The sequence below is a fragment of the Salvelinus namaycush genome, chromosome 18 (assembly GCF_016432855.1).
Source record: "Salvelinus namaycush isolate Seneca chromosome 18, SaNama_1.0, whole genome shotgun sequence".
Lineage (NCBI taxonomy): Eukaryota > Metazoa > Chordata > Actinopteri > Salmoniformes > Salmonidae > Salvelinus > Salvelinus namaycush.
In genome coordinates, this window is record NC_052324.1 from 29,349,252 (window position 1) to 29,359,655 (window position 10,404).

Genomic DNA, 10,404 nt, shown 5'->3' on the forward strand with positions numbered 1-10,404 from the left:
TAGATAGCACCTTTTTTTCTAAGAGTGTAGTGTAGTACAAATGTATGATCTTAATTTGATCACTCTTTTGTTGCTGAGAGTATTCCTACGCTGCAGGAAATGCAAATGAGCTTTGTGATTTACATAAATTAACTGAAAACCCGCACTAACACACAGTTATATTAACAGTATTGCACTTTTCATGTAGGCTACTTTTGACCAGCTAATAGCCGAACCAGTGATCAAGCAACATTATGGACTAAATGTTTGAATCCTTTTGCTGCAGGATTTTTTTGATATGACAATACTGGCAAAATTAAGATCCTAAATCTGTATGTATACTTCACAGCATCTGTCACTGTCCCAAAATAAATAATCACACTTTCATTTGCCACAAATAGGTCTTATTTGTAAAATAAATGGCTGTGTCTCAAAATGACACCTTCCCCAGAGTCTTTGGCTCTGGCCAAAGTAGGTTTTCTGGATAGGGAGTAGTGTCATCTGCGACGTAGTCATTAAGTCTAAAGATCATGTTTAGTACTATGATCACAACTTACCTCAGTATGGTCCTCCAGTACCAGGGGTTTGACCAGTTCTTTACAGAGCGGTGCAGATGCAGCATTCAGAGAAGCTAGAGCTAGGAGAGCTACGACCAGCTGGACAGACATAGTGAAAGATTAGAGAGATGGAGCAGAGACACGGGAGACGATAGTACAGTACAGCCAGAGCAGAACACCTCTACTTCTGGAGCATGTGCTTCACAGAGGCTTAGACAAAGCACTGTTGCGTAAGGGGCTAAGTGGAGGAGGAAGAGGAGGGGAGGTTTTCAACAGGCTTCAATGCTTGAATGGATAAGTTAAGGCCCTAAATCAGCATTCATATCCAGACTTTTCTTATATAACTCTGAATGGTTGTCCCCTCCCTGACTGAGTGGACACCATCTATTAGCTAGGGACCAGAACACTAAATAGAAACGTCTGTATGGGAATTCTGCCCTTGAATTAATTCAAACAGACAGCCTGGAAACCAGCTAAATGATGACGACCAGTCTGGTGAGGTAACTTTTTACAACAAGCTAAATAATTAATCAAATGATCAATAGGGTGGAGAGTGTCTGGATTGGTATAGAACTACTGTAAAACAATGTTGCAGGGTGAAGAGGGAGGAAGCCCTTGGTTTGGTGTATGTGCACATGGATTTATTTGCACATGAGGCCTACACTTTCTCATGGTTCACCTGGCAACCAACTGCCTTGGTCCCAAAACAAAATAGCTTTTCTTTGGACCGTTTTGTTGTGCCCTTTTGTCTCATTTGGCATAAAGATGTAACAATGTGCTAACCCTTAGGAACCAATAAATTAATTCAGGGTGAGGGCTACATGGAAGCTGAAACAGGTAGCAATTTAAATAGATTGTAATGAAAGATGCCCCAGATGATGTGTCTGAAATAGCCTAATCCACTAATTTGAAGGGGCATCAACATACTTTTGTATATACAGTGGGGCAAAAAAGTATTTAGTCAGCCACCAATTGTGCAAGTTCTCCCCCTTAAAAATATGAGAGAGGCCTGTAATTTTCATCATAGCTACACTTCAACTATGACAGACAAAATGAGAAAAAAATCCAGAAAATCACATTGTAGGATTTTTTATGAATTTATTTGCAAATGATGGTGGAAAATAAGTATTTGGTCACCTACAAACAAGCAAGATTTCTGGCTCTCACAGACCTGTAACTTCTTCTTTAAGAGGCTCCTCTGTCCTCCACTCGTTACCTGTATTAATCGCACCTGTTTGAACTTGTTATCAGTATAAAAGACACCTGTCCACAACCTCAAACAGTCACACTCCAAACTCCACTATGGCCAAGACCAAAGAGCTGTCAAAGGACACCAGAAACAAAATTGTAGACCTGCACCAGGCTGGGAAGACTGAATCTGCAATAGGTAAGCAGCTTGGTTTGAAGAAATCAACTGTGGGAGCAATTATTAGGAAATGGAAGACATACAAGACCACTGATAATCTCCCTCGATCTGGGGCTCCACGCAAGATCTCACCCCGTGGGGTCAAAATGATCACAAGAACGGTGAGCAAAAATCCCAGAACCACACGGGGGGACCTAGTGAATGACCTGCAGAGAGCTGGGACCAAAGTAACAAAGCCTACCATCAGTAACACACTACGCCGCCAGGGACTCAAATCCTGCAGTGCCAGACGTGTCCCCCTGCTTAAGCCAGTACATGTCCAGGCCCGTCTGAAGTTTGCTAGAGAGCATTTGGATGATCCAGAAGAAGATTGGGAGAATGTCATATGGTCAGATGAAACCAAAATAGAACTTTTTGGTAAAAACTCAACTCGTCGTGTTTGGAGGACAAAGAAGGCTGAGTTGCATCCAAATAACACCATACCTACTGTGAAGCATGGGGGTGGAAACATCATGCTTTGGGGCTGTTTTTCCGTAAAGGGACCAGGACGACTGATCCATGTAAAGGAAAGAATGAATGTGGCCATGTATCGTGAGATTTTGAGTGAAAACCTCCTTCCATCAGCAAGGGCATTGAAGATGAAACGTGGCTGGGTCTTTCAGCATGACAATGATCCCAAATACACCACCCGGGCAACGAAGGAGTGGCTTCGTAAGAAGCATTTCAAGGTCCTGGAGTGGCCTAGCCAGTCTCCAGATCTCAACCCCATAGAAAATCTTTGGAGGGAGTTGAAAGTCCGTGTTGCCCAGCAACAGCCCCAAAACATCACTGCTCTAGAGGAGATCTGCATGGAGGAATGGGCCAAAATACCAGCAACAGTGTGTGTGAACCTTGTGAAGACTTACAGAAAACGTTTGACCTCTGTCATTGCCAACAAAGGGTATATAACAAAGTATTGAGATAAACTTTTGCTATTGACCAAATACTTATTTTCCACCATAATTTGCAAATAAATTCATTAAAAATCCTACAATGTGATTTTCATTTTGTCTGTCATAGTTGAAGTGTACCTATGATGAAAATTACAGGCCTCTCTCATCTTTTTAAGTGGGAGAACTTGCACAATTGGTGGCTGACTAAATACTTTTTTGCCCCACTGTATAGTGTATATATTTATACTCCGGACATTGCTCGTCCTAATATTTCAATATTTCTTAATTCCAATCAAATTGTATTTGTCACATGCGCCGAATATATATATATATATATATATATATATATATAGGTGTAGACCTTACAGTGAAATGCTTACTTACAAGCCCCTAACCAACAATGCAGGTAAAAAAATATGAATAAGAATAAGAAATAAAAGTAACAAGTAGTTAGAGCAGCAGTAAAAAAACAATAGCGAGACTATACTGGTACAGAGTCAATGTGCGGGGGTACAGGTTAGTCGAGGTAATTGAGGTAATATGTACATTTAGGTAGAATTATTAAAGTGACTATGCATAGATAATAACAGAGTAGCAGTGGCGTAAGGGGGGCAATGCAAATAGTCTGGGTAGCCATTTGATTAGGTGTTCAGGAGTCTTTTGGATTGGGGGTAGAAGCTGTTTAGAAGCCTCTTGGACCTAGACTTGGCGCTCAGGTACCGCTTGCCGTGCGGTAGCAGAGAGAACAGTCTTTGACTAGGGTGGCTGGAGTCTTTGACAATTTTTTGTGCCTTCCTCTGACACCGCCTGATATAGAGGTCCTGGATGGCAGGGAGCTTGGCCCCGGTGATGTTCTTGGCTGTACGCACTACCCTCTGTAGTGCCTTGCGGTCGGAGGCCAAGCAGTTGCCATACCAGGCAGTGATGCAACCAGTCAGGATGCTCTCGATGGTGCAGCTGTAAAACCTTTTGAGGATCTAAACCTTTTGTCGTGCCCTCTTCACGACTGTCTTGGTGTGCTTGGACCATGTTAGTTTTTTGGTGATGTGAACGCCAAGGAACTTGATGCTCTAAACCTGCTCCACTACAGCCCCGTCGATGAGAATGGGGGCGTGCTCAGTCCTCCTTTTCCTGTAGTCCACAATCATCTCCTTGGTCTTGATCACGTTGAGGGAGAGGTTGTTGTCCTGGCACCACACGACCAGGTCTCTGACCTCCTCCCTATAGGCTGTCTCGTTGTTGGTGATCAGGCCTACCACTGTTGTGTCATCAGCAAACTTAATGATGGTGTTGGAATCGTGCCTGGTCGTGCAGTCATGAGTGAACAGGGAGTTACAGGAGGGGACTGAGCACGCACCCCTGAGGGGCCCCTGTGTTGAGGATCAGCGTGGCTGATGTGTTGCTACCTACCAATACCACCTGGGGGCGGCCCGTCAGGAAGTCCGGGATCCAGTTGCAGAGGGAGGTGTTTAGTCCCAGGGTCCTTAGCTTATTAATGAGCTTTGAGGGCACTATGGTGTTGAACGCTGAGCTGTAGTCAATGAATGGCATTCTCAAATAGGTGTTCCTTTTGTCCAGGTGGAAAAGGGCAGTGTGGAGTGCAATAGAGATTACATCATCTGTGGATCTGTTAGGGCGGTATGCAAATTGGAGTGGGTCTAGGGTTTCTGGGATAATGGTGTTGATGTGAGCCATGACCAGCCTTTCAAAGCACTTTATGGCTACAGACGTGAGTACTACAGGTCGGTAGTCATTTAGGACAGGTTACCTTAGTGTTCTTGGGCACAGGGTCTGCTTAAAACATGTTGGTATTATAGACTCAGACAGGGAGAGGTTGAAAATGTCAGTGAAGACACTTGCCAGTTGGTCAGTGCATGCCCGCAGTACACGTCCTGGTAATCCGTTTGGCCCTGCGGCCTTGTGAATGTTGACCTGTTTAAAGGTCTTACTCAAATCGGCTGTGGAGAGCGTGGTCACACAGTCGTCCGGAACAGCTGGTGCTCTCATGCATGTTTCAGTGTTACTTGCCTCGAAGCGAGCATAGAAGTACTTTAGCTCGTCTGGTAGGCTCGTGTCACTGGGCAGCTCTCGTCTGTGCTTCCCTATGTAGTCTGTAATGGTTTGCAAGCCCTGCCACATCCGACGAGCATCAGAGCCGGTGTAGTACGATTCAATCTTAGTCCGGTATTGACACTGCCTGTTTGATGTTTCGTCAGAGGGCATAGCGGGATTTCTTATAAGCTTCCGGGTTAGAGTCCCGCTCCTTGAAAGCGGCAGCTCTAGTCTTTAGCTCAGTGCGGATGTTGCCTGTAATCCATAGCTTCTGGTTGGGGTATGTACATACGGTCACTGTGGGGACGACCTTATTGAGGAAGCCAATGACTGATGTGGTGTACTCCTCAATGCCATAGGAAGAATCCCTGAACATATTCCAGTCTGTGCTAGCAAAGCAGTCCTGTAGCTTAGCATCTGCTTCATCTGACCACTTTTTTATTGACCGAGTCACTGGTGCTTCCTGCTTAAATATTTGCTTGTAAGCAGGAATCAGGAGGGTAGAATTATGGTCAGATTTGACAAATGGAGGGCGAGGGTGTATTGTGTGTGTTGTGTATTGTTAGATATTACTGCACTGTTGGAGCTAGGAACACAAGTACTTTGATACACCCGCAATAACATCTGCTAAATACACTACCGTTCAAAGGTTTGGGGGTCACTTAGAAATGTCCTTGTTTTACAAAGAAAAGGAACAAAAAAATTGTCCATTAAGAAAACATCAAATGATCAGAAATACAGTGTAGACATTGTTAATGTTGTAAATGACTATTTAGCTGGAAACGGCTTATTTTTCTAATGGAATATCTACAGTTGAAGTCGGAAGTTTACATACACCTTAGCCAAATACATGTCAACTCAGTTGTTCACAATTCCTGACATTTAATCCTAGTAAAAATTCCCTGTCTTAGGTCAGTTAGGATCACCACTTGATTTTAAGAATGTGTAATGTCAGAATAATAGTAGAGAGAATTACTTATTTCAGCTTTTATTTCTTTCATCACATTCCCAGTGGCTCATAAGTTTACATACACTCAAATAGTATTTGGTAGCATTGCCTTTAAAACATTTAGGGTAGCCTTCCACAAGCTTCCCACAATACGCTGGGTGAATTTTGGCCCATTCATCCTGACAGAGCTGGTGTAACTGTGTCAGGTTTGTAGGCCTCCTTGCTCGCACACGCTTTTTCAGTTCTGCCCACAAATTTTCTATAGGATTGAAGTCAGGGCTTTGTGATGGCCACTCCAATACCTTAACTTTGTTGTCCTTAAGCCATTTTGCCACAACTTTGGAAGAATGCTTGGGGTCATTGTCCATTTGCGACCAAGCTTTAACTTCCTGACTGATGTCTTGAGATGTTGCTTCAATATATCCACATAATTTTCCTCCCTCATGATGCCATCTATTTTGTGAAGTCCACCAGTCCCTCCTGCAGCAAAGCACCCCCACAACATGATGCTGCCACCCCCGTGCTTCACGGTTGGGATGGTGTTCTTCGGCTTGCAAGCCTCCTCCTTTTTCCTCCAAACATAGCAATGGTCATTATGACTAAACAGTTCTATTATTGTTTCATCAGACCAGAGGACATTTCTCCAAAAACTACGATCTTTGTCCCCACGTGCGTTGGAAACTGTAGTCTGGCTTTTTTATGGCAGTTTTGGAGCAGTGGCTTCTTCCTTGCTGAGCGGCCTTTCAGGTTATGTCGATATAGGACTCGTTTTAATGAGGATATAGATACTTTTGTACCTGTTTCCTCCAGCATCTTCACAAGGTCCTTTGCTGTTGTTCTGGGATTGATTTGCACTTTTCGCACCAAAGTAGGTTCACCTCTAGGAGACAGAACGCGTCTTCTTCCTGAGCGGTATGACGGCTGCATGGTCCCATGGTGTTTATACTTGCGTACTATTGTTTGTACAGATGAACGTGGTCTTCAGGTGTTTGGAAATTGTTCCCAAGGACGAACCAGACTTGTGGAGATCTACAATTATTTTTCTGAGGTCTTGGCTGATTTATTTAGATTTTCCCATGATGTCAAGCAAAGAGGCACTGAGTTTGAAGGTAGGCCTTAAAATACATCCACAGGTACACCTCCAATTGACTCAAATTATGTTAATTAGCCTATCAGAAGCTTCTAAAGCCATGACATCATTTTCTGGAATTTTCGAAGCTGTTTAAAGGCACAGTCAACTTAGTGTATGAAAACTTCTGACAAACTGGAATTGTGATACAGTGAATTATAAGTGAAATAATCTGTGTGTAAACAATTGTTGGAAAAATTACTTGGGTCATGCACAAAGTAGATGTCCTAACCGACTTGCCAAAACTATAGTTTGTTCACAAGAAATTTGTGGAGTGGTTGATAAACAAGTTTTAATGACTCCAACCTAAGTTTATGTAAACTTCCGACTTCAACTGTACATTGGCGTACAGAGGCCCATTATCAGTAATCATCACTTCTGTGTTCCAATGGTTTGTTGTGTTAGCTAATCCAAGTTTATCATTTTCAAAGGCTAATTGATCATTAGAAAACCCTTTTGCAATTATGTTAGCACAGCTGAAAACTGTTGTGCTGATTAGAGGCAATAAAAATGGCCTTCTTTAGACTAGTTGAGCATCAGCATTTTGTGGGTTCGATTACAGGCTCAAAATGCCAGAAACAAAGACCTTTCTTCTGAAACTCGTCAGTCTATTCTTGTTCTGAGAAATTACAGCTATTCCATGCAAGAAATTGTCATGAAACTGAAGATCTCGTACAACACAGTGTACTACTCCCTTCACAGAACAGAGCAAACTGGCTCTAACCAAACTAGAAAGAGGAGTGGGAGGCCCCGGTGCACAACTGAGCAAGAGGACAAGTATGTTAGAGTGTCTAGTTTGAGAAACAGATGCCTCACAAGTCCTCAACTGGCAGCTTCATTAAATAGTACCCGCAAAACACCAGTCTCAACGTCAACAGTGAAGAGGCGACTCCAGGATACTGGCCTTCTAGGCAGAGTTCCTCTGTCCAGTGCTTCTGTTCTTTTTCACATCTTTTCTTTTTATTGGCCAGTCTGAGATATGGCTTTTTCTCTGCAACTCTGCCTAGAAGCCCCCCCACCATTTGTTTGGTACACTGCTGCTACTCGCTATTTATTATTTTCACGCCCTGACCATAGAGAGCCCTTGGTTCTCTATGGTGTTTAGGTCAAAGAGTGACTAGGGGGGTGTTCTAGTCTTTTCATTTCTATGTTGGTGCTCTTAGTATGGTTCCCAATTAGAGGCAGCTGATGTTCGTTGTCTCTAATTGGGGATCATATTTAGGAAGCCCTTTCTCCCACCTGCTTTGTGGGATATTGTTTTGTGCAGGTGCATGTTGCACCACTGATGTCACGATTCGTTGTTTGTTTAGTTTGGAAGTTTCGCTTTATTAAAAGATGTGGAACTTTAATCACGCTGCGCCTTGGTCCGTCCATTTTCACGAGCGTGACAATTATCCCCCTACCTACATGTACAAATTACCCCGACAAATCTGTACCCCCGCACACTGACTCGGTACCCCCTGTATATAGCCTCATTATTGTTATTTTATTGTGTTACTTTTAAAGAATTTTTGACTTTAGTTCATTTGGTAAATATTTTCTTAACTCTTCATGAACTGCACTGTTGGATAAGGGCTTGTAAGTAAGCAATTCATGGTAAGGTCTACACTTGTTGTATTCGGTGCATGTGACAAATAAAGTTTGCTTTGATTAATACACCCAGTCACTACAAAGATACAGGCGTCCTTCCCAACTCAGTTGCTGGAAAGGAAAGAAAACGCTCAGGAATTTCACCATGAGGCCAGTGGTAACTTTAAAACAGTTATAGAATTGAATGGTTACTCCACAATATTAACCTAAATGACAGAGTGAAAAGAAGGAAGCCTGTACACAATACAAATATTCCTAAACATGCATCCTGTTTGAGATAAGGCACTAAAGTAAAACTGCAAAAAAATAGGTGAATAAATTAACTTTATGTCCTGAAAACAAAATGTTATGTTTGGAAAAATCCAACACATCACTGAGTACCGCTCTCCATATTTTCAAGCATGGTGGTGGCTGCATCATGTTATGGGTGTGCTTGTCATCAGCAATTACTATGGAGGTTTTTAGGATAAAAAGAAATGGAGTAGAACTAAGCACAGGAAAAATCCTTGAGCAAACCTGGTTCAGTCTGCTTTTCCAACAGACACTGGGAGACAAATTCACCATTCAGCAGGACAATAATCTGAAACACAAGGCCAAATATACAATGGAGTTGTTTTCCAAGACGACGTTGAATGTTCCTGAGTGGCCTAGTTACAGTTTTGACTTAAATTGTCTTGAAAATCTATGGCAAGACTTGAAAATGTCTGTCTAGCAATGTTCAACAAACAACTTGACAAAGCTTGAAGAATTTTAAAAATAATAATGTGAAAGTATTGTACAATCTAGGTGTGCATAGCTCTTAGAGACTTACCAAAGGTGATTCTAACATGCATTGACTCAGGGGTGTGAATACGTATGTCATTTAATTTTCAATAAATTTGCAAACATTTCTAAAACATGTTTTCACTTTGTTATTATGGGGTATTGTGTGTAGATATTTAATCAATGTTTAATTCAAGCTGTAACATAACCAAATGTGGAATATGTCAAGGGCTATGAATACTTTCTGAAGGCACTGTACATGTTGGGTTCACGTCTCCAACTAAACCAAAAATAAAAGTTAAAGAATAGGATTAAGCCAGTGGCTCAGATGAAACTATCCAAGCATTAGATATCTTTTAAATTTTAATATTTGTCTGCATTGTCAACCAAACACAATTCAATAATCTTTTGTAATACAGTAAATAGCCTGAAGTTAAGGCTATTTTACAAACTAATGTATTTATTCAACCTTAAAATGAGTAACACATCCATGACCACATTTTACAGGTCTGTGCAGGTCTTCACAATTTCTATAATAATCTGCACAGAATCTTGAACAGCATTGATCACTTGCACTATGTACTTTTAATGTAATCTCAACTGCAATCCATGTCATTTGGTTGTTCGATTAGATGAAGCATAGGGAAATACATTAAGTTGTTGTATAAATACAAAATATCTGACATATACTGAACAAAAATATGCAACAATTTCAAAGATTTTACTGAGTTATAGTTCATATAAGGAAATCAGTCAATTGAAATACATTCATTAGGCCCTAATCTATGGATTTCACATGACTGGAAATACAGATATGTGTAAGGACAAACGCTGGGAGACGAGATGCAAGTACAGGGCGTGAACATTTAATAAATGGACATGAAACAGAACACGGACAGCGTCTGGACAGCGGAAACAAAACGATAATGATGACATTGGGATCAAACTGAGGAAAAGACAGATATAGAGGGGGCAATCAACAAAGTGAAGGAGTCCAGGTAATTCCAATGAAGCGCTGATGTGCGTAATGATAGTGACAGGTGTGAGTAATGATGGGCCGCCTGGTGCCCTCGAGCGCCGGGGAGCGG